Source organism: Ammospiza caudacuta, chromosome 33 (assembly GCF_027887145.1).
Source record: "Ammospiza caudacuta isolate bAmmCau1 chromosome 33, bAmmCau1.pri, whole genome shotgun sequence".
Classification (NCBI taxonomy): domain Eukaryota; kingdom Metazoa; phylum Chordata; class Aves; order Passeriformes; family Passerellidae; genus Ammospiza; species Ammospiza caudacuta.
The window spans coordinates 2126715-2149402 of NC_080625.1; the positions used below are offsets into that span (position 1 = coordinate 2126715).

The window sequence follows — 22688 nt, forward strand, 5'->3', positions numbered from 1 at the left end:
TCTCCTGCCCCTAATCAGGAGCATCATTGTATCGCTTTGATTTCCCCCAAAAAGGGAAAACCGCCCCAAACCCCTGTGGATGAGTGGGAGATGGGAGAGATTTCTGACAGAAAACTCCTAAAACTCAAAGCAGGATAATGAGAAGTAAGTGAAGATCCTTAATTCCAGGTTTTCGCCCACGCCTCCCTCCTTCCAGCTGCACCTGTTCAACCCGTCAGTGCCGCAGACAGAGAATGGGGCCGGGCTCAGTTCATGCCCCGGGGCTTCTCCTTCTGCTCAGGGACAGGAGTCGTTCCCCTGCTGCACCCTGGGCTCTCTCCCACCGGAGACTTCTCCAGGAACTTCTCCAAGCCGAGTCCATCCCACGGGGCACAGCCCCCTCCAAGTGCTGCAGCGTGGGTCACTGTGCCCCGGGGTCAGTCCTGCCAGGACAGGCTGCTCCAGCGGGGCCCTCTGGCCGCGGGGTCACAGCCTCCTCTCAGGCATCGCCGTGCTCCAGCGTGGCTGCTCCGGGGGCTGCGGGGGGATCTCTGCATCCCCAGGGATCTGCAGGGGGATCTTTGCTGCCCCGTGGATCTCTGTATCTGGCACCGCCGGTTTTGGAGGCACCAGGAATAGGCTGAGCTCTGCCTGAAGCTCTTCTCACATTCCCCACACCCTTCCCAGCACAGGGAGGCTTTTACCTCCTCTCAGCTCCCCAGGCTGGGTTTGCAGCCCCTCCTCGTGTGGGATCTCTGGGCCTTGTCCTCCCCGGTGGAGATGGGAAAGGAACGTGGATGGATGAAGGACAGAATGAGATGAGGAAGGAGGGCAGACAAGGAGAAGATGGGATTTGCCTCCATGCCAGAGGGAAGGGGAAGGAGATCTCCCCAGTCCATCCCTGGCAGGATGGCGTTGGCAGTGAGGCTGTCCTGCAGCGATGCTGGGCTGGGAGATGGAGCAGCAGAGAGGGAAAAGGAGCAGTGATTCCTCCTGCCCTGCCTGGCTGTCCCAGCCTGGAGCGTCCTGGCGCTGCCGAGGCCCTTGGAGCGTCCGGCACTCCGGAGCCCGAAGCTCACGGCTGCTTTATAAAGCTGACAAAGTCGGCAGGATGGGTCTGGGTATGATCTGCAGCAAACTGGGTTTATTGGTACAGGAACAGGGCACAGAGCTGAACAGGGCCCAGGGACAAAGACAGGGTGCAAGCTGAGGGCACAGGGGGTTTTTATATGGGGTATTGAGGGTGGAGCTGAGGGTCAGGGTCCAATGGATATGGGGTGAAATGGTGCAAAGGAGGGGTTAAGGATCGGGTCAGCTAATGGGGAAACAGGGGCAGAGGAATGCAGTAAATTAGGGCCAATGGAGGGACAGAGAGGGAGAACATTCTAGGGACTAACCAAAGATGGGTAATAGGGTTTGAACTGGGTAATTAGGCCAACGGGCCAATGGGGCAACATAACATTCCATAAATCAGCCTGTGCCTGCAAAGATCTATGGGAGAAGCAAGCTTCTCACCATAACCTTGAAATCTATTCTTCTTCTTGAGGACCAGTCCCCCACGGGTGGGAGATTGAGACTCCCATGGGCCTCCACACCAGTGCATCTTCCTTTTTCTTGCAGCCTCCTTCTCCTCCGTCCAGACAAAGTTAGGATTGACAAATCCTGGCTTTGGGGGAAGAACAAGGGGTGAGTACCTTGGGTTTTGTGAGAAAGGACCCTCACTCTTTAGAATTTTCGAAAGTTTAATAAGGAATAATAAGGGACAAATCACTAACAGCACTGGGTGCTTGGCGGTGGCCACAGGCACACTGGTTAACCACAGCAACTCTTCTTGTCTAGTTTCTCCAGTGTATTGTTCAAATACATATTCATAATGGTTATACACATTCAAACATTTCTCTGAACTCGTTTACATGTTCCAGGAATTCTTTAGGTTGGTTTGACCCTCAACTCACCGTTTTAGAGCACGTGCAGGAATCGTGGATTGCTGTTTTGAGGATTGTGTGTCACTCCCTCACAAGGGCCCCTGTTCTGTGGTTTCAGCAGGTGACAGTTATTGATAGTGGAAGGGTCAGTGGCAGGGCTCCTCATCACATCCCTTCCTTAAATGTTATCTGACCATGCAAATGGTTTTAGATACTTCTACAAGTACTTGAAGGAACATTATCTATTTCACAAACATCTCTGAAGTGTTATTGTCAGTTATTTATAAAAATAAAAGCATTACTTATTATTTCACAACTACAGCTACTTCTGCAAAAGTTAACATTCTAATGCACAACACATGACATCCACTTTAATATTTTGCAACATATCCAAAACTATAATGTACGTTTTTCATGCTGTCCACAAACTAAAATATCATCCATAAATGATGTTCTGAGGATATGAGCTACACAGGGGCCAGGGCATTGGCCACAAAAAGCTGACAAATTATACTATAGCAAAAGCTTTTAAAAGTGATTACAAACGGCACTCTATCAAAATCAGTGTGATTAAGAATATTTTGCAGAAGTCAATACATAATAGCAAAAGCCAACACTACCCAGTTATTTATAACAATCCCAGGGCAGGTTTTTCCCTTGCATGGAGCACTTGGGCCTTCCCCGGGCCCCTTCTGCCCTCGTGCAGAGCCGGTGGCATTTTCCAGCACACCCAGTTTGTAACCGAGAGCCGGGTGCAGCCGAGAAGGCTCCAAGCGCCTCCTTCCAGGCTGACTCTGCAGGGGCCGAGGCTGCTCTGGGCTCTGCCAGGGCTCTGCTGGGGCTCAGCTCTGGGCCAGGCTGGGCCCGCTCTCCCCTCACATTGCTCCGGGCAGCTGAGGCACAGCGGGAGAAGGAAGGGACACGGCAAGGCAGTTGAGGGTTAAGAGAGTTTTTATTCAAACAACTGCCATAACAAACATGCTGTCCTAACTGCCATAAACTAACTACCAGTGCTAACTACCCTAACCAACTAGCAGTGCTAACTACCATAACTAACTACCACTGCTAACTACCATAACTAACTAGTTGTCCTGACTGCTATAACTGAAAGCTGTCCTCAAGGGCTTCATCTCCTCCGCTTCTCCCTCAGTTGCTTTGCTGCAGTGATCAGAGGGGTCAGGCATGAGAGAGGCTTGGCTGATGATAAAAATGGGTGCTGCCCAAAGGATAAAAAGGAAAGAAATGAACTGTTACTTTCCAGAGTCAAGTTCCTCACAGGCTCTGTTGCAACAGGACAAAGGGAAATGCTTTGAAACTCAGGAGAGGGAAGCAGGCTCAGATTAGATCTAAGGAAGAATTTTTTAACCAGCAGAGTGGGGAAACACTGACAGAAGGTGCCCAGAGATGTGGGAGGTGCCTCCTCCCTGGAAACATCCAAGCTCAGGTCAGGCAGGGCTCTGGGCCCCCTGAGCTGCTTGAAGATGTCCCTGCTCGCTGTGGGGCACCAGGCCCAGATGAGCTCCAAAGGAGCCTGCCAAGCCACAGCAGGCGAGGATTCTGCTTGCTCTGCGTGTGGAACGCAGCCAGACTGGAGACTGTCGGAGGGGGCCCCACAAGAAAACCCCTCGCTGGCGCTGCTGCTTCCCCTGCAGCCCCTGGCCCTCAGCTGCAGCAGCTCCTGGGCAGCCCAGCGCCGCTCCTCGTCCGGCTCCAGGCTGCACTCGAGGCAGTCCCGCAGCAGAGCCGACAGGCGCCGGGGCTCCTGCAGCTGCGGGGTCCCGTTCTGCCGGATCAGAGCGCGAGCCTGCAGGGAAAGCAAACTCAGCGCTCTGCCAGCTCCCTTCACACCCACACGGGCTCACATCCACCCCGGGGCCTCAGCCCCAGCTCCAGGGGCACTTTCCTCCCTGCCACAGATGCTGCTCAGAGCTCATTTTGCTATGCCAGCCAAAAAATCCAAACCCTGGGGCTGCCACAGCCACTGCAACATCCAAATGATCTCGCCTTGAGAGCCAGTTTCATTGGCTGACTCTGTCAGTAGGAACCTCCATCAGAAATAGCACATTTTGCTTCTCCAAATGGGGACACCAGCTTTACAGGCCATTTTCCAGAGTCAGTGTGGTCTGCCTGTGTTATTTCAGAGGATTCTTACATCAAGTGCATCTCTGCAGTGCCACTGACACTCAAGTAAATGCATTCCTGATGCCCCATCCCAGACACTGCCAGGCAAGGACCAGGAGGTTTGTGTTGCTGAAAGCTCAGGCTTGGTGACACAGAGAAAGTAGCTTGGACTAGGAAAGAAATACGTTAGACTATGAGGATGTTAAACAATCATCTTCATGTTCTCAACAAATTTCCCTGTGAGAAGAATCAGGGTGGAGATCAACTTGCAAAATGGCTTTTAGAAACTCCTGCAGAAAGCTTGCTTTTGGGACTGGGATTTGGGGGTGGTTTGGGGTTTTCTTGCAAGGTAACATTAGAGCTGATGCACTTGCTTCACATTTCCAGGTCATTCCCACAGCCAGATGAGCTGCAAAAACATAAATCCCAAAGCAAATTGTTGCTGGAGACTGAGGAATAGTCTCCTGTGTGGAGGCTGGAGTCCTCTGGGAATTCCCTTCCCATGTGCAGAAACCTCCAGCTGCTGCTCCCAGTGCAGGGTCCCCCTGTGCTCACAGGCCTCTGCAGCCACTGCAGAATCTGCCTCTTACCATGGCCGCCGTTTCCCTGAAGTAAGGAGGTTCTCCTTCCACCATCTCAATGGTCACAATGCCAAAGGCCCAGATGTCCACCTTGGGGCCATAAAGAGATCTGGTCACAACTTCTGGGGCCATCCAGTGAGCAGTGCCCACCATGGAGCTGCGCTGGTCCTGCTCAGGGCTGAGCTGAGCGCAGAGGCCAAAATCAGCTGAGGACAGATACAAACCCTGTCAAAGGCAGCTGGAATGAGGAAACCAAGCACCAAGATTCCCCACGCCCAGTCTGAGAGTGCAGTAGTGAAGTCATCTGGAAAAGCCCTCAGGGTTGTAGCCAAGCAAAGATGGAACTGGACCCTTCAAGAAACCCTCAGCTTTCATGCAGTGGCTTTCACTGATTCCCTTGGAGCTTTAGATTCCCACTGCTGCCCCTCTGGCAGGGCCATAGGCAGAGCAAAGGCACTGCTGGCACCCTGCTCCTCTCCTGAGCTCTCTGCAGGGGCAGCCGCTCTCAGCTGGCAGCAGGGGCCGGGCAGTGCCCCCAGCAGCCCTTGTGGGGCTCTGGCCCTCCCTGGGAAGCAGCCCCACACCTGCAGCCCGGGAGCGCCGTGCCTGGCCAGGAACACCCACCCAGCCTGACAGAGCCGTCCGTGCCCAGGAGGATGTTGGAGCTCTTCAGATCCCTGTGGATCACCCGCTAGGAATGGAGGAAATCCAGGCCCTGCAGACACTGAGAGAGAACAATGTGGTAAATAGGTGTGATTCATGCTGATAAAATTGAAACAGTAATCAATATTGATACAGTAATTAATATTTGGAAATTATAAAACAGATAAAAGTTGTAATGCCAAAGAAGAAAGGGAGAGGAGGGGCTCCACCCCCTCTCCTGGCAGATATTCAAGGATAGGAGGAAAAAGCAAGAGAGAACAGTTACTAAAAATTAACAGAGAGAAGGGAAAATCTGATTGGGTCCCAGGAAAATGCCCGCTATAAGAGATTTATTGCTTTGTTGCTAAAATGTAGTAATATCTTTGTTTTGGCTTACATTGTACTGGCTTGGTGCGCATGTGTAACCCAAAGGTGAATTAAAGGACAATGAAGAAGACTATACGGCCTTCATCAGTGACGACCCCCAAAGACTTGTGCGACCACCAAACCGAGTGGCGGCGCATGCGTGGTAAAGGTGGTGAGGAGGGCGGAGACAGAAAAGTGACGAACAGAAAATAGGAGGAGATGGCATTGACACATGGCATATAAGGGGCGACTTTCACTTGGCAAACTTGTACGTGAAGTGGCAAGGGTCATTGAACCCTGCCCTCCGTACCCCGCGGTTGTTTTAGCTTATGCGCTATTATTTGAACCATATTATCCCTTATTTATATATTTTCTAAACTATTTAATTAAAATTGCTGCTACCTTAAATATTGTTGGGGTTTTTTTATGATGGGATAATTGGGCAAACATAACACCTGCAAGCACAGAAGGACACCTGTCAGGGCTGGGCTGGCTGCTGAGAATGCCTCGGGCAGGAGGATCCTCCGGAAATGACCCCAGAGCCACGCTGGGCACTGAGGCCTCCGTGTCCCACAGCAACGGGAACACCACGGGGACGTGGCGCTGTTCCTGCGACATCCCAGCAGCAGCTCATGTAGAAACCGCCTGGAAGGTTCTCCTGTGTCACAAAGGAGCACAAAGAACCCTCCCAGGGCACAGCCTATGGCCCAAAGGGTGCAAGAGGAACTCGGAAAATGAAGCAAACAAGGACACTCCACAGCCCAGCCTGAACACTGAGGAGGAACAAGGACGCCACCAAACCAAAGGAAACGTAACCTTTAGTCACTGATGCTTCTGACTAAAAGCAGCAAGCCTTGTTCCATCTGGGATCTTTGTTCTAGTTCTAAAAACGAGCAAGGTTCCCCACTCTAAATACACAGAAGGCAGGAACTGGGGAGGAGGTGGGGTTAGGAAGGAGGAGGAGGAGGATGGAGAGAGGAAAAGGAGGAGCAGGAAGAGGAGGAGCAGGAGCAGGAACAGGAGGAACAGGAGGTTCCAGTGCCCCCTGTGGCCGCAGCTGCTGGACCATCGCCCCCAGCTCATCCTGCAGTTGAGCGGGGAGAGGGTGCTCATTCCAAATCCATCAGGGGGTCCCTGAGAGGGTTTTTTATTGGGGTGTGTTTGGAGCTCACAGATTGTGAAATTGACCCCAAGTATCATCTGGTGTCCCTGGGAGGTTTTTTTCTCTGTGTGTGTAGGTTTGGATCTTGCAGGAGCCCAAAGCTGAGCCCCTTGGGGGATCTTTGGGGGCCCACGTGGCCATTGCCCAGTATGGGCAGGGGAGGACATTGGTCCTGGGGATCCCCGGGAGAGCAGAGGAGGGGAACCCCTGGGACCCCCAGAGTGGGGAGAGCAGAGAGGGGCGATCCCAGAGCTGGGGGACCCCGGCAGACTGGAAAGGGGGGGAGCCTGGAGAGGAGGGACCCCTGGGATCCCTGGGATCTCAAAGTAGAACATCAGGGTAGAAGGGCCCCCATGGACCCCCAAAAGCCCCTGGATCATCCCTAAGCAGGACGCCGGAGAATGAAGAACCCCTGGAACCATTGGACCCCTGTGATCCCAAGGAAAGGAAACCTGTGGAACCCCAAAAGTGGAGAGATCTGCAATAGGGAGCTCCTGGGAGAGTTTTTTCAGGCTAAATATTGATGTGTGGAGATTTTCATGGACACAAGAATCCTGCTGAGTTCCAGACATGGACCTTTCCAGGAGGAGCCTCTACTCCAAGGTGCTCCCAACTTGGTTTCCCCCAAACCAGGGTTTGTCATTCCCAAGCTGTGGCCAGATGGAGGAGGAGGAAAAGCCCCAGAGATCCCTCGCAAGGAGGGGCTGCAAACTCAGCCCAGGGAGGTGTGGGGAGGAAAGAGCCACCCTGAGCCAGGAAGGCGGCCGGAGATGCAGCCAGAGCTCAGAGCTGGTGGAGCCTCATGGCAGGGAGAAGCCCCACAAGTGCTTGGAATGTGGGAAGGGTTTCGGCTCCAGCTCCACCCTGATGGAACACCTGAACATCCACACTGGGGAGAGGCCCTGGGAGTGTGAGGAATGTGGGAAGAGCTTCAGTGGGACCTCTGACCTCAGCAAGAACCACAAGATCCACACTGGGGAATGGCCCTAGGAGTGTTCGGAATGTCAGAAGAGCTTCAGGTGGGATTCAGAGATCGTCACTCACCAGCACTCCCACACCAGTTAGAGGTCCTGTGAGTGTCCCGAGTGTGGGAAGAGCTTCGTGCGCTGCTCCAGCTCCATCCCCCATGGGAGGATCCTGGCTGGATGATCCACAGTGAGCCGCGTTGGGCAGAGCCCTGGTGACCCCTGTTCTGGCTGATCCATGTTGGGCAGGGGGAAGGTGTTGGAGAGATTTCTTTCCCTTCTCCTTGTGCTGCTGTGATTTGGTTGGCAATAAATTCCCTCTGTGTGTCCAGGCCGGATCTGTTGTGCCCGTGTGGGATTTGCTTCGGGATCTCTCCCGGTCCTTGTCCCCACGCAGGAACCCTCGGTTCCATTTTCTGTCCCTGTGCGGCTGCGGGGGCAGGGACAGAGCGGCTCTGGGGGTGCCTGGCATCGGGCCGTCATCACCGCTCGCCACGGACACCCCTGAGATGCCGCGCACCTGGGCACGCATTGCTGGGCTCACCTGAGCTCCCACCTGCCCAGCGCCCCAAGGTTCCCCCTGCCCAAAAAACCCCCAGCCCGGGGCTGCAGCGTCCCGGAAAGGCCTCAGCCAATGGCAGCGATGGCAGGAGGCGGCTTAGCCAATGAGAGCTCGGGGCGTTGCCTCATCGGTTGCCGGGCAGAGCCCGTGGCCGATCGCTGCCCAGAAGCGGCGGCAGCCAATGAGAGCGCGCGGCGCGGCCGAGCCCGCCCTGCTCCGGACTGGCGCTCCCAGCACAGCGCGGCTGCTTTGGGGCTGCTGCTCCCTGCCCGGCCCCGGCCATGGGGCGAGGGGCGGCAGCTGGGGCCCTGCTGGTGGCACTGGTGGTGCTGGGAGCCCCCCCGGGTGCGGGCGCGGAGGTCTCGGGTGAGCGGGGGGCGGGAGGCGCTGGGACAGGGGGGAGAAGGGGGAAAAGGGGGCGAAGGGGAGAGCTCGGAATGGAGGGGGAGGAGGAGGGGACCCCCCAAAGGTAGAGCGGGAGGGACTGAGGTGTGGGGGGAGGAGAGGGAGCGGTGGGAGAGGGTGGGGAACGGGCAAAAGCGGAGGGGGGGAACTCAAAACTGATCGCAATGGGGACTGGGGATTGGGGAATTTGTGGGAAAATGGGGAAATGGCACCCCAAAGTGATTTGGGGAGCGGCCGGAGGTGGGAGGGGAGAGGATGTGGAAGGGGAAATGGGGGAAGGGCGGCAAAGAGGAAGCGGCAGCGCGGGCAGGCGGGTCCCATGGCGGCCGTGGGGCACAGGGGGTGCGGAGTGGGGATCCGGGGTGGCCCCGGAGCTCTGGGGATGCTGGGGAGGGTGTTGGAGAGGCACCCCCCGATCTATGTTCTGCACACACAGGGGTGTTCCAAAGGATGACAAAGTCCGAGTGTTACTTCATTAACGGCACGGAGAAGGTGAGGTACGTCCAGAGATCCATCTACAACCGGGATCAGTTCATAATGTTCGACAGCGACGTGGGGCACTTTGTGGGGCTCACCCCCTATGGGGAGAAGTTGGCCAAGCGCTGGAACAGCAACGCGGTATTCATGGAGGACAGACGGACTGCGGTGGACTGGTTCTGCCGGTGCTGGTACAAGAATTTTACCCCGTTCCTCACGGAGCGCCGAGGTGAGCGCGAGGCAGAGCGCGTCCCCTGGGGGCCTGCCCTGCCAGTGACCCTGGAGCCCCTCAAAATCTCCCTGGGCATCGGCCCAGAGCCCTCAGCCCTCCTTGTGCCCACCCCCGGGGTCTCCAGATCCTCCCAGTCCCTCCCAGTGCCCCCCCGCGCGTCCATTTCAGCGACCCGTAAAGTTGACACTTGGCAACCAATGAGATCGCATCCTGTTCATGACTCATCTGTTGCCAGGCGGACCCGCATCGCCGAGTGCCTCGCGCCGGACTCGACCTCCCAGTGCCGCACACTTCATTCCCAGTTCCTCCCAGTGCCACCAAGATCCCTCCCAGTGCCATTCCAGTCCCTCCAAGACCATGCCCAGTTCCTCCCCAGTCTCTCCCAGTCCATTCCCAGTCTCCTCCCAGTTCATTCACAGTTCACTCTTAGACCTCCACCCTCTCTCCCAGTTCCCCCATTCCTTCCCATCTCTCTGTGTCACCCAACTCCCTCCCAGTCTCTCCCACTCCCTCCCAGCACATTCCCAGTCCCTCCCACCACATTCCCCAATCCATTCCCTGTCACTCCGAGTACATTTCAGTCCGTTCCCACTCCCTCTCCAGCCCAGCCCAGCCCTCCCCTCTCTCTCCCAGCGCCCCGCAGCTGATCCCAGTGTGTCCCCGCTCTCTCTTTCTCTGTCTCTCCCAGTGTCCCCCAGCGTGTCCATCTCGCTGGTGCCCCCCTCGAGCTCCCAGCCCGGGCCCGGCCGCCTGCTCTGCTCCGTGATGGATTTCTACCCTGCTGCCATCCAGGTGAGGTGGTTCCAGGGCCAGCAGGAGCTCTCGGAGCACGTGGTGGCCACCGACGTGGTCCCCAACGGGGACTGGACCTACCAGCTGCTGGTGCTGCTGGAAACGCCGCCCTGGCGCGGGCTCAGCTACAGCTGCCAGGTGGAGCACGTCAGCCTGGAGCAGCCCCTGAGGCGGCACTGGGGTACGGGGGAGCCCCTGGGGGCGCTGGCAGAGCCGCTGGGCTGTGCTGGGAGCCACTGGGAGGGAGCTGGAGAGAGCCGGGCTGGAAGTGGGAGAGGGGCTGGGCAAGGGCTGGGCAGGGGTTTGGGGGATGCTGAGGAGGGTGGGGTGGGATTGGGGGGATCCTGGTGGGCACTGGGAGGGAGTTTGGGGGTGCTGGTTGTGACTGGGAGGGAGTTTGGGGGTGCTGGTTGTGACTGGGAGGGATCGCCGCGAGCCCGGAGGGGCTGGAAGGAGATCAGCGATGGCAAAGCGGGGCTCGCCATGAGCTCGGTGGTGCTGGGCACAGACTGGGAGGGCTCTGGCTGAGTCCTGCTGGGGCTGCCAAGGGACTGCGAGAGGCTGTGGGGGTCCTGGGGCGCTGAGGGCACCTGGGAGGGGGCTGTGGGATGCTGAGAGGGACGGGAGGGGCTTTGGTGGCTCCTGGCCAGGACGAAAAGGGATCGGGGGTAGGTTTCAGGGGGTCCTGGCTGAGCTGGGGGCCACAGGGAGGGCGCTGGGAGGAGCTCGGGGTGTCGGTGAGAGGTTTTGGGGGTGCTGAGCCCTGCGGACCCCCCAGAGATGCCGCCGGACGCCGCCCGCAGCAAGATGCTGACGGGCATCGGGGGCTTGGTGTTTGGCTTCGTCTTCCTGGCGCTGGGGCTCGGCTTCTCCCTGCGCAAGAAGGTCAGGGCGGGTGCCGGGGGTGGCGTCCCCGCCGTGGCGGAGCGTGTGCGCTCCCGCCGGGGCCCCAGCCCGGTGTCACCCCCTTTTCTCTGCCCACAGAGCTCCTGAGCTGGCGGCGGCCGCAGCCCCTCCCCGTGGGCTCGGGCCCGGCCAGGACCCCCCGCTCCGTCCCGCTCCGCTGATTTTGGGGGGTCCCGTGTCCCCCCCAGCCCCGCTGGCGCTCTTCCCCCGCCCAGTGCCTGCTCCCAGTGCTCCCAATAAAGCTTCCCAGTTGTGCTTGGGGCCGTTTATTGGGGGCGATGGGGAGGGATTTGGGCAAAGGGAGGGATACAAAGGGTGGTGGCTTGGGAGAGTCTGTCAGAATTTTCCCTCATCTGCCTCACGATTGTCGTTTGAGGACCACTGAAGAGAACACCCCCGCCCCCCATCTCCTCTGTAGGAGAAAGTCACATGCCACAAGACCCAGAGACCCCAGAGCACAGTGTTCAGTTGCTGTTTTCACAGCTGTTGTTTGCTGTGTGCTACACTGAGCCCAAGGAGAAGAAGGAGCACCGTGCCCTTTTTGCAATAACAGCCTTGGAAGCTGTCCCACCTCTTGGCCTGGCTGGACTTCTCCTGCGTTTCAGGTGGTCCCCCCACAGAAGACCCTCACCTGTTTTACAACCACCGTGACAGACAGACTGAGATGTAAGGAGCCTCTGCATCAAGGACTGAGACATGGAACCCCCATGTGAAAAGGCCCCTCTGCTCCTTCCAAGGACCGGGACTGAAACCTCCAGCCCGGGGCAGGTGTGTGGGGGTGGCAAGCTGATTGAAGCGAGATGTTTGCCTGCAGGTTGTGACCGCTGGACCAAGAAGACAATGGCTCTCGCTTACTGCTGAGAGCATGGACTACCTGTTACTTCTATTCCTTTTTGTATCTGCTTCCCCATCCTCACAATTTCCAATAGAGTTACCATAATAAAAACCCCTGAGTTAGCGAGAGACTTCGAGATCTCCCCGACGTAACAGTGGATCCTCGACTGGACTGGACCAAAGGACTTTGTCTCTACGTTTGACAGCTCTATCCCCTCTTTCTCTCTCTCTCTCTTTTGTCTCTCTCTTCCTCTCTCTTTTTCTCTCCCTTAATCCCTCTATCGCATTTTGCTGTGCTCATTCAATAAAGGTGCATTTGTTTTGATTATCATTGCAAACCCCCCTGTACTGTGTCGGTTCTTTTTGCACCCTGAGATCAAATCCACGTACCATCACAGAACCTGTCCGTGAGGACGGATCGTGACAACCCGAGGACCCCTCCCCAAATTCCCCTCCAAAGACCCCCAGCACCCCCCCGCTAAAACCCACTCAAGTTTCCCCCAGACCCTCCCCAAATCCCCCCCAAACCTCCTCAAGACCCCTCCCCAAATTCCCCTCATGACCCCTCCAGGACCCCTCACCTGTCCCTGCGCCTCCTCAGCAGCTCCCGGAGCCCCCCGCCCTCTCCCACCGCTCTCTCCAGCGCCTCCCGCAGGACCCGCCTGAGCCCCGGGTGGCTCCTGGGGGTCCCTGAGGGGGTCCCGGGGACGAGGCGGGGGGGGAGGGGGCGCCCGCTCCATGCCCGGCCCCGGGGTCAGGGGGCGCTGCTTTGGGCTCAGCTCTGATTGGCTGGTACACGCAGGGAGGGCGGGAGTTGCTGAGGGGAGACGCCCGGTGATTGGCTGGTTTCATAGAGAGTGTGGTGATTGACAGGATGGGGCGGGGCAGGCGGGCATTTCCGAGGGGAGGCGCCCGGTGATTGGTTGGATAAAAGCAAAGACGGCAGGACTTGCTGAGAGGAGACCCGCGGTGATTGGTTGGTTTGCGGCAGGATGCACCGTTAATTTTGGAGATGAAGGGCGGTGATTGGATGGTTTGGGGCGGGGCACGTCACTATTGACTGGGAAGAGTCATGGATTTTTAAGGGACATTCCTGGTTTTTTGGGGAAAAACTCTCAGATTTTTAAGGAAAAATTCCCGTGTTTTGCAGGAGAAACATTGACGGATTTTTTGACCCCACATGACCCCAAATAACCTAAATAACCCCAAAACACTCGAAATAAACCCCAAAGAACCTCCAAAAAACCCTAAACAATAGCAGAAAATGCCCCAAATAACCCCAAAAAACCAAACAAAAAAAACCAAATTAAACTCAAAATCCCCCAAATGATTTCAAGTACTCCTTGGAATCCAGTGGGAAAAGGGCTGATCCCCTGGGAATCCAGTGGAAAAGAGCTGATCCTCTTAGAATCCAGTGGGAAAACCTTGATCCTCAAGGAATTCAGTGAAAAATAACGGGGATCCTTTGGAATCCAGTACGAATAGGGCTGATCCTTTGGGAATCCATTTCTTACCACCCAAAGACAGGGCACAGGAAGGGCCGTGGAGTTTTTATAGGGTATCCAAATGGTGGAGCTGGGGTTTGAGTCAGGGGAGGAGTTCTTAGCAACACAAGAAGGGTGAGATCAAATTCCTGCCTCTTAGCAACAGCAGCACGCCACACAGAAAACATCCCCAAATCCTAAATTCCCTCTAAAACAACTGAGAAATTATGGAACTTCAGATATATTCAATCAATTTCCTTCATTTAACGCATTTTTAGGTGCTTTTAAAGGATGAAGGTGACGTAGAGGAAAATTAAGGCCAAACAAAAAGTAGAAGCAGCCAGGTGTGTTCCCAACATGGATCACAGGGAATGTGAGTGACCAGGGCTGTGCCCAAAGTGCCTCCTCCAGTGGGGGATGGAGCTGGAGCAGCACACAAAGTTCTGCCCGCACTCGGGGCACTCGCAGGGCTTCCCTTTCCGGTGCCTCTGTTGGTGTTTGGTCAAGTGAGAGCTGCTGGAGAAGCTCTTCCCATACTGGGGACACTCGTAGGGCCTCTCCCTAGTGTGGGTCCTCGGGTGCTTGATCAGGCTGGAGCTCACGCTGAAGCTCTTCCCACACTCCACGCACGTGTGGGGCTTCTCCCCATCATGGAGCTGCTCATGGAGCACCAGCTCCGAGCTCTGGCTCCATCTCTGGTTGCCTTCCCGGCCCAGGCTGGCTCTTTCACCCTCAGATCCCCGCTGTCTGCGTTTGCAGCCCCTCCTCGTGCGGCATCTCCGGGGCTTTTCCTCCCCATTGGCTTCCTGCGCCGTGGAGCCGCTCAAAACGGCCTCTTCCACCAGGTTCTGCCGCGGGCATTTGTCCTCCCTGCTCTCCATGCTCAGCTCCTGCTCTGGGGGAGGAAGGACAAGGACAGGATGGGATTTGCCTCCGTGCCACAGGCAAGGGCAAGGAGATCCCCCCAGGGCTGAGCTGCAGCCGGGGCCGTGCTGGGCTGGGAGATGGAGCAGCACAGAGGGGAAAGGGGCACTCATCACCAGCTCGGGGCTGTGCACAAACCACCAACAGGACTGGACTGCTGGGAATGCATCCTGAGCTGTGTGATTTTCCAACCATCTGTCTCATTATTTGGTTATGACAATGGGAAGATGGCAGTAGCTCACTTCACAGGTAGCAGACAAAGGACTTCATGTTAAAACTTACTTTAAAAGGTTTTTGACCAATCACACAAACCAAAAGCATATTGACTGTAGTTCTATCCAAGCACTATAAGCACATTGAGGGTTAAAACAATGCTTGCTTATTTAAATTACAATACCTGCTTGTAAGCCTTAAAAAACAATGCACAGAGCTCCAGTATGAAGCTTGGAACTTCCTAATATCTTGCTAGATATACTTTTCCGCAGGTTAGGGAGTTATTCTAGGTAAGTGTTAATGCGCAGACCATTGCTCTATTTCTCTTTACTTTCTACTTCTTATATAATTTTTCTGCTGATCAATCTATTGCCTGCTACAAAGCTCAAATCAGTTCTACTGTCTCTGAGGTTTGTCTTTTGCAGCTTTCTCAAAACCATCTGATTTTAAGCATTCCAGACACACTGACTTCCTCCTCACCTGCCTCATTGTCCTGGGCATCTTCCTCTTCCTCGCAGCCTCCCAGGAGCTGGCAATGGGAAATCCTGGTTTGGGGAAAACAAGGGATGAGCACATTGAGTTTGAAGGTGCCTCTGCCCAAGTCCATCTCTACAAGTCACTGACACTCTGGGCTCCAGAGAAACCTCCCAAACACCAAGATTCAGCCCTGAAAAAGCCTCCCAGGAGTTCCCCGTCCCTGGCCCTTCTTCTCTGGTGTTGATGAGGTTCCCCCCTGTCCCAGCTGCTTGGGGGTCACGCTTGGATTGGGGGACCCCTTGTGCCCGGTGCCCGCCCTGCCCAGGCTGCTGGCAGTCCCAGCAATGCCAAAAGCTCCCCCTGCTTCGCTCTCCCCATTTCGGGATGCCGGGGCTGTTTGGGCTCCCAGGCTCCCTTCTCCCCTCATTCTCTGCTCTGGGCTGCAGTGGCTCCAAGGAGTCCCCCCTGCCCCTCTCCAGGCTCTTGAGGCTCCCGCCAATGGCGGCGCTCCCCCCTCTCTGGGCTCCCCACTTTGGGCTCCTGGGGGACACAGGGCTCTGCTCCTCCAGGTTGCCTCTGCTGGCAGCCGCCACCGCCACACCCCGATGTCCCCCCAAGGGGCCTTTTCCGCTCAGCCTTGGACTTCTTCATTCTCCAAACATCCCCCCAAAAACCCCAACCCAGGGACCCGCAGGGATATCCAGGCGAGCTCCCCCTCTCTGCTCACCGGCGTGATTGGGGGGACGATGATCCCACAGGTGGGGGCTGTGAATTCAGGCAGGGATCGACTGCGTGGTTCCCTACCTCAGCTCAGCCTCGATCTGCCTTTGCCCCTCAGCTTCTTCCCGCTCCTCCTCTTCCTTCCTCCCTCCTCCTCCCCCTCTGTCTTACCCCCACCTCCTTCTCCTCTTCCATCTCTCCCCTTCCATCCCATCTCCTCCTCCTCCTTGCTAACCCCCCCTCCTTCCCCTCCTTCCATCACTGCTCACTCTCCGCCTTCATTGCTCCTCTTCCATCCCTCCCCCTGCTCCTCCCCTCTAACCCCACCTCCTCCTCCCCCTTCATCCCTGCCCTTCCCTACCTCCTCCTCCTCCCCCAGCAGCAGCCACACCCTCGATGCCCCGTTCCCGCAGCCCTCGCAGACCGCCGCAGGAGCGGGGATGGAGCCGGGACAGGTCGGGATGGGCAGCGCGGGGCTCTCGGCTGCTCCAGCCACTGCGGGCGGGGGGAACCTGGCCTGAGCCAAAGGAGAGGAAAACTGGGCAAACTGGGGGCAGAGCAAAAAGCTAAGGATGCAGGAGAAAATGGAGATGAAAGAGTTATGTTAATATTAACTCCAAACGAGTTAAAATTGGAAATTCCAAAGTTTAGGGAAGCCGAGAAAAAAGATTTAAACATGACAGGAAGTGAAAAAGATAAATCAGGGAAATGGAAACTTCTTGATGGAAGACAATTACTTAATAAATGTGCTTCAAAGAAAATATTAGAAGGCATGCATCAGAAAACCCACTGGGGTACTCAAGCTTTGTGCGATTATTTTTTAAGGAACTATGGGTGCACTACGATTTTTGAAGTTGCAAAGCAAGTAACTGAAAGATGCCTCATTTGCCAAAGGATAAATAAAAAGGCGATGAGAAAAACAACATTAGGAGGTCGTGACTTAGCTGGTTGGCCATTTCAAAGTATCTATGCAGAAGTTTGGATTTGTTAGGTTCTCTGTTTATTTGTAAAGAAACCCCATTTAATCTACAAGAAATAGAATATGCCATGGGTTAGACAGGAGATTTCAGGAGAATAAAAATCTTTGAAGTATCAGAATGCCCCGAGAGAAAACAAGAAAAAAAAAGGGAAATGAAAGGGAAGGGAACAAGAGGAAACATCAGAAAGAGAGTGGGATCCTCTGCAGGTCTTGCCCCCTCCGTTCGCGGCCCAGGCGCCTGTCCCGGGTCCCGGCTCGCTGCCCGCCTCAGCTCCGCCTGCCCCGGTTTCCATCCCAGGTGCGGCCTCACTGCCCAGGGCAGCTCCACCTGCCCCGGCGCTGTCGCTCAATTTGTGTGCCCTGCTCCCACTGCCTGGCCCGCGGCCGCTCTGCCGCCCATGCTGGGGAAGATGGGGGTTGCTCTGTCCTGCCGCCTGCTCCGAGGTCACCGCGCCCACCGCACCCAGCGGGGGTCCCAGCCATCCCATCCCCAGCTGCCCTGCCCGTGCCACCTCCGTTGGCCACCGCTGCTGCTGCCGGGCTCTCCCACCTGCCTTTGCTCTGCCGGCAGCTGCCGGATCAGCCGCCATCAGCCATGTGGGGGCTACCCACGCTCCAGGCTCGGGCTCCACGGGAAGATCCCCCTCTGGCGATTCCAGCAGCAGACCTTGCCCACACTCCCACCGAGCCTCGGCGGGATATCCTCCCCTGACCCTGTCCTGCTCTGAGTTGCGTCCCCTTGGTAACCACAGCTCCGGCTATTCAAGGAAACTCTGTCTCTCTAGGGGAAGCACCTTATCGAAACACTAGGAGCTCAGTTAAAAGGCAGGGCTCTCCAAATTCTTTCTCAAAACACAGGAGAAAGGGTATAGAAGGTAAAAAAGTGAAAGAGTTAGCTGAAGGGATTGCTCTGTTTCCGTTCAGAGAGGTTCCCATGGGAGGGATGCGCTGCCCCACCCCGCAGGAGCCACCAGCGCCCCTGCCGGCCGTGCCCGGAACTGCACCCAAGGGCAAAGCGCCGCAGCCCAAAGGCCGGGACTGGGTCCGGGCTCTGTTTGCTGTCAGTGCCGCAGCTGTTGGTCTTTGTTTGCTTTATTATACACACTAGTAAAAAACTAGTATTCCTATTCCCATATCATTGCCTGAGAGCCCCATGATTTCACTCGTCTAAAAATGAAGAGGGAGAGGGTTTGCATTCTCCATTCCAAGAGAGGCTTTTTCTGCCTTCCCGAGCAGACACCTCTTTGTAAAGCAAGACAAGCACCCACGGGCACTGAGGGGGGCCACAGGAGGGGCACAAGAAGGCCCTGCAGGACTTGGGCACAAAGGCACAGCAGGTGAGTGCAAGAAGGGAGCAGCAAAAGGCCAAGCTGAAGGCAAAGGCCAGGGCACAGCTCCTACAGCCCCTGAGGGATCAACTCCAGGGCCCAAGGGGGCCCCAGCACCCAGGGCACGGGCTCGGCCACAAGCACCTGGCAGAGGCATTGCCCTCCTCGGCAGGGGACAGCCCACCCAAACAGCCCCTGGCAAGGAACCAGGGCTCCAGCTGCAGGGCACAAGGACACTGCAAGCACAGACAGCAGCACCCTCAGGACCAGCAAGTCCACCCCTTGATGGACATGGATTGGCAGGGCTGTCACAGCTCTCATCACAGAGACCCTCCACACTGGAACCCTTGAGAACATTCAGGTGGGTGTGCACTGAGAGGAGGCATTTCCTGATGGACACAGGGGCCTCTCAATCCACTCTAAATCTTAGACTGAAGGGGGGAAATAGCAAAGGAATGTTTTAATTTTTAAGGGAATGAGTGGGAAAGATGAGCAGGTATGGTTTGTTCAACCACTATTAGAAGTTGTGGGGGATAGGTCAGAAATAAATGAATTGCTTTTTCTTCCTCCTGTGATTGTAATTAACTAGGAAGGAATTTCAGAGCTGGATTTTAATACTGTAAAAGGGATATAGACGCTAGTTCTGTTCTAATTTTGCGCCAAAATGAGACAAGGCCCATTCTGATGTGAACCTCAAAGTGTGGGCAGCCCCAGGGAAAGAGGGAAAATTAGATATGGAGCCTCTACAAATTACTGTAAAGCAACCAGGACAAGGAATACCCTTTTCCAAGAGAGGGAAGGAAGGGGTCACAGCCTGAGATTGAGTCCCTCTTAAAGGCAGGGCTTTTGGAGCCAAGGATGTCTCTCTACAACACTACCATCCTGCCAGTCAACAAACTGGATGGATGGACAGGAGGAGGAAACACAGAATTTTCAAGTGGTAAAATGAAGATTAACTGAGGCGGCTGGCCTGAGCCTTACAGACAGGGAAAAAGAATTTGAATTACAGTTGGATATTAAACAGGGTCTTGCCAAAGGAATTCTTGTGCTAAAATATTTAACCCTATATAGGATCTCCTACAGTTCAAGTCTGGCATCAAGTTAAAGCTCCGACAACCAAAATGCCTCTACATGGATGAGCAGGGCTCGGTTATTACAGTATGAAACTTGTTCAGTGGCAGAGGAGGATTTAGAACTGAGGACAGGGCAAGGGTTTAACCCAGCCTCCTGTTTGAACAGCCTGGAGAGGGGCTGGCAAGGAACCCAGGACTGCACTCAAGGGACAGAGCTCCAGACCCAGGCTGGGAGAGGTGGATGATGGGACATTCCCTGGCCTGAAGGAGAAAATGTGTTTGTGGATGGCTCTGCAAGGGCAGCAGAAGGGAAAAGAGCTACAAGACAGGCTGTTATTAAGGAAGGGGAATCAGACACAGCGCAGGTCACTGCCCCATGCTCAGCTCAACCCGCGCAGCTGTGGGTGCTTGTGAGAGCCTGGCACTGAAATGCCCTGAGCAGGAAGGCTTCAATATCTTCTGCTGACACCATGGCACCTAACAGGGGGGCAAAAGCAATTCTCACTGCTTCAGCAACCACTGGAGCAGATATCAAGGGATATTCTCCCACAGGAAGCTGGGCTGGCACAGAGCCTGCCCTGGCACTTTGCTGCTGCCAACACCCAGCCAGGACATCGGCTCCTGCCCAAGGAGTGCAAAGCAGCACCACTGGTGGCCAAGGGGCCCATGCCAAGTGTCCCTGAGGCCAGAAACAGCCGCCAGCACAGCTCACCCCGGGGGACCCCTCAGCCTGGCCTCAAGGGCTCTGAAGCCCCGGAGATTTGCACTTCCTGCCCGCAGCAGGAGGATGGGAGGCCGCCCCTGAGCCTGCCCTGAAGGCAACGCAGCAGCAGCCAGGGCTCCACAGCGGGCCAAGCCCCTGCGCCTGCCCACAGATCCTCGCCTGGAATCCTCTGCAATCCTGGCCACCCTCCTCTGCCATCTCCAGCCACTGGGGCCAAGCCTTGCTGCCACTGCTGCAGCTTCAGCGCTGGCTGGGCCTGCACCGCCACAGCTGCTGGGGAACACCAGGGCACAATTCCACTCTGGGGCTCACTGACACCCACACTCTGGGCTGCCTGCCATTGCACTGCTGCAAAATGTACCGAGTTTGGTTCTTTTAAATCTTCTTTCTCTGCTCAGGCTTGGTTTGTCTTTGCCTTGGGGAAAGGAATTTTAAAGCTTTTATTTAAGGGGTGTTACACCACTCAATGGAGATGAGTTTAACACCTGAACAGACTGGGAACAGCACAAAAGACACCCACAGAGATAACGACCAGCAACAAAACATCAACATTGCCCAGCAGCAGGAAGAGAAGCTTCATTCCAGGCAGCCTCCAGAGGAGCTTTAGAAATGCAAATGAACACTGCTGGGCAAAGTGTGGACAATGCACCTGGGTCTCTTGCCCGGGGCAGGAATTGGGCTGATTCCCTCTGCCCCTCACCCCAAGCTCTGCCTGCTGGCACTGATGGAATTTGCACAGCTCAAGGCAGAGCCCAGGGGGAGGATATCTGACCCTGCAACACAAACGGGTGAAGCTGCAAAGGGAAACAGCACATGGAGAATGTTGGGAAAACTTCACTATAAACAAATGGAGGGAATCATCCCTCTGCCCACTCCAACATGTGCTGTCACTGTCTGTGTTATGTAGGGTATATTAGAGCACTGGGGATTTTTACTACCAAAAATTCAGGGAAATCAGTTGGGAATCCAAGGATTTGATGATTTAATTAGAGAAAGGCAGTCAATTGATGCAGCCCTGGCTGGACAGAGCGGCCAAAACCAGGGAAAAGATGAACGGCCAGCAGAACAAATCCTACAACACCATGGACCAGCCCCTGGGAACCCGAACCAATTCATATCAGGAGCCACAGAACCCATTTCTCATTTCAATGGCATCATTAGATTACAAGCTGCCCTCGCAATAACCAACCAAACAGCTCCAGCTCCTGACCCTCCTGCTGACAAACCCACTGAAATGAGGAACACAACACTTAACCATGGGATGAGATTAGATCATCTTTTAGCAGAAAAATAAGGGTTTGTGGAAAATTAAATGTCTCAAACTGCTGTTGGCAAACAGATGACAAAGGAAACGTGGTGAAAAACAAAACAACAACGGAAAAAAGAAAGCAGCTCATGTATTGGTGCAAACGTGAAAAGGATGGGAATGGGACACGGTTTTGTGGCTCCCTGGCAGACCATGGGTTAAACGAATGCTGTTTCTCCTCTGATGTGCTACAGCAACTCTCATCTTTTTACCATGCTCCACACCTTGAGAGTGCAGCTCATTCAGCAGCTGAGTGAGGGGCCAGGGACTTGTAGATAAGGAAGTAAGGGACGAAATCACCAGCTTCAATAAATGTTACTAATGAACATGGACTGCCGCTCACAGGAAGACCGGCTAAATTCCTGAACTTCCAGAAGAACAAGGATTTAACAGAGCCGTGAATATCGGCCGTTATACAAAAGTGGGGGTGCACATTAACGAGGACATGCAATTGCCGGATCGGGAGGTCTGAACCTTCCGAGTATCTCAGCCAGGGGGCAAAGGGAGAGGGAGATGAGGCCAGGAAACTGAGGATAAAAAGGAGGCTGTGAACTACAACAATGGCAGAGAGAGCACGGCAAATGCCCCTCGGCCTCTCCCTCTGCTCAGCAATAAAGTCACTTTTACAGGACTCCTCTGTCTCCTCTGCGCACAGAAACCTCCGGCCACGGCAATTTCCCCGCACAGCCCCGGGCACGGGGCAGCCCCCTCTGTCCCAGCCACAGCAACCGGGCCGAGCCAGCGCTGCTCCGCCAGCGGCTCCTGCCGAGGCAGCGGCCGCAAGGAGACCGCGGGCAGCCGCTCCCGCGGGCAGCCGCTCCCGCAGCGCCCTCACGCCAGCGGCAACACGGGCCGGACACGGCACAACGAACCCGCCCGAGCCCCCTGCCGCCCCCGAGGCCCGCAGCCAGCCCCGAGCCCCCGCACAACCCAGCGCGGCTCCCACCTGCGCTGCGGCCGCCTCCGAGCTCCGCAGCCGCCTCACCGCGGTCCGGCCGCTGCCGCCGCTCACGGCACCGCACACACGCTCCCACAATGGCGCCGCTGCCCAGCCACGGCCGCCCTCAGCCCGCCACCGGGGCCCTGCTCCACCCCTCTCCACCCCGCTCCCACCAATCAGCGCGCCACAACCGCAACTGACGGCACCATCGCCCAATCCCAGCCAGGGGCGGGCTCTGCACACGGCACAGCCCCGCCCCGCGCTCTCAGGGCCCCCCGGGCTGCGTGAGGGCAGAGCCGGAGCTGAGGAGCAGCCCTGGAACGGGCCCGGGCCCGAGGGGATTGAGCTGAAAACACAAACAAACTTCTCCGCACCTCCCGCCACGGCTTTCCCGGCACTGCGGCTCCGGTGGCTCCGGCTCTGAGGAAAGCTCTCAGTTTTCCTACCCCTAATTAGGCGCATTAGTGCACCGCTTTAATTTACCGCAAGAAAAGGAAAACTGCCCAAAGCTCTGTGGATGAGTGGGGGAAGGGAGCAATTTCTGACAGAAAACTCCCAAATCGCAGACCAG

The 22688-nt window shown here is 55.9% G+C and overlaps 1 pseudogene; it reads right to left on the reverse strand.

The window, feature by feature from the left end:
* The window catches only part of LOC131570213 (uncharacterized), a 1483036-nt pseudogene that overhangs the window by 11639 nt on the left and 1448709 nt on the right, over window positions 1–22688 (reverse strand).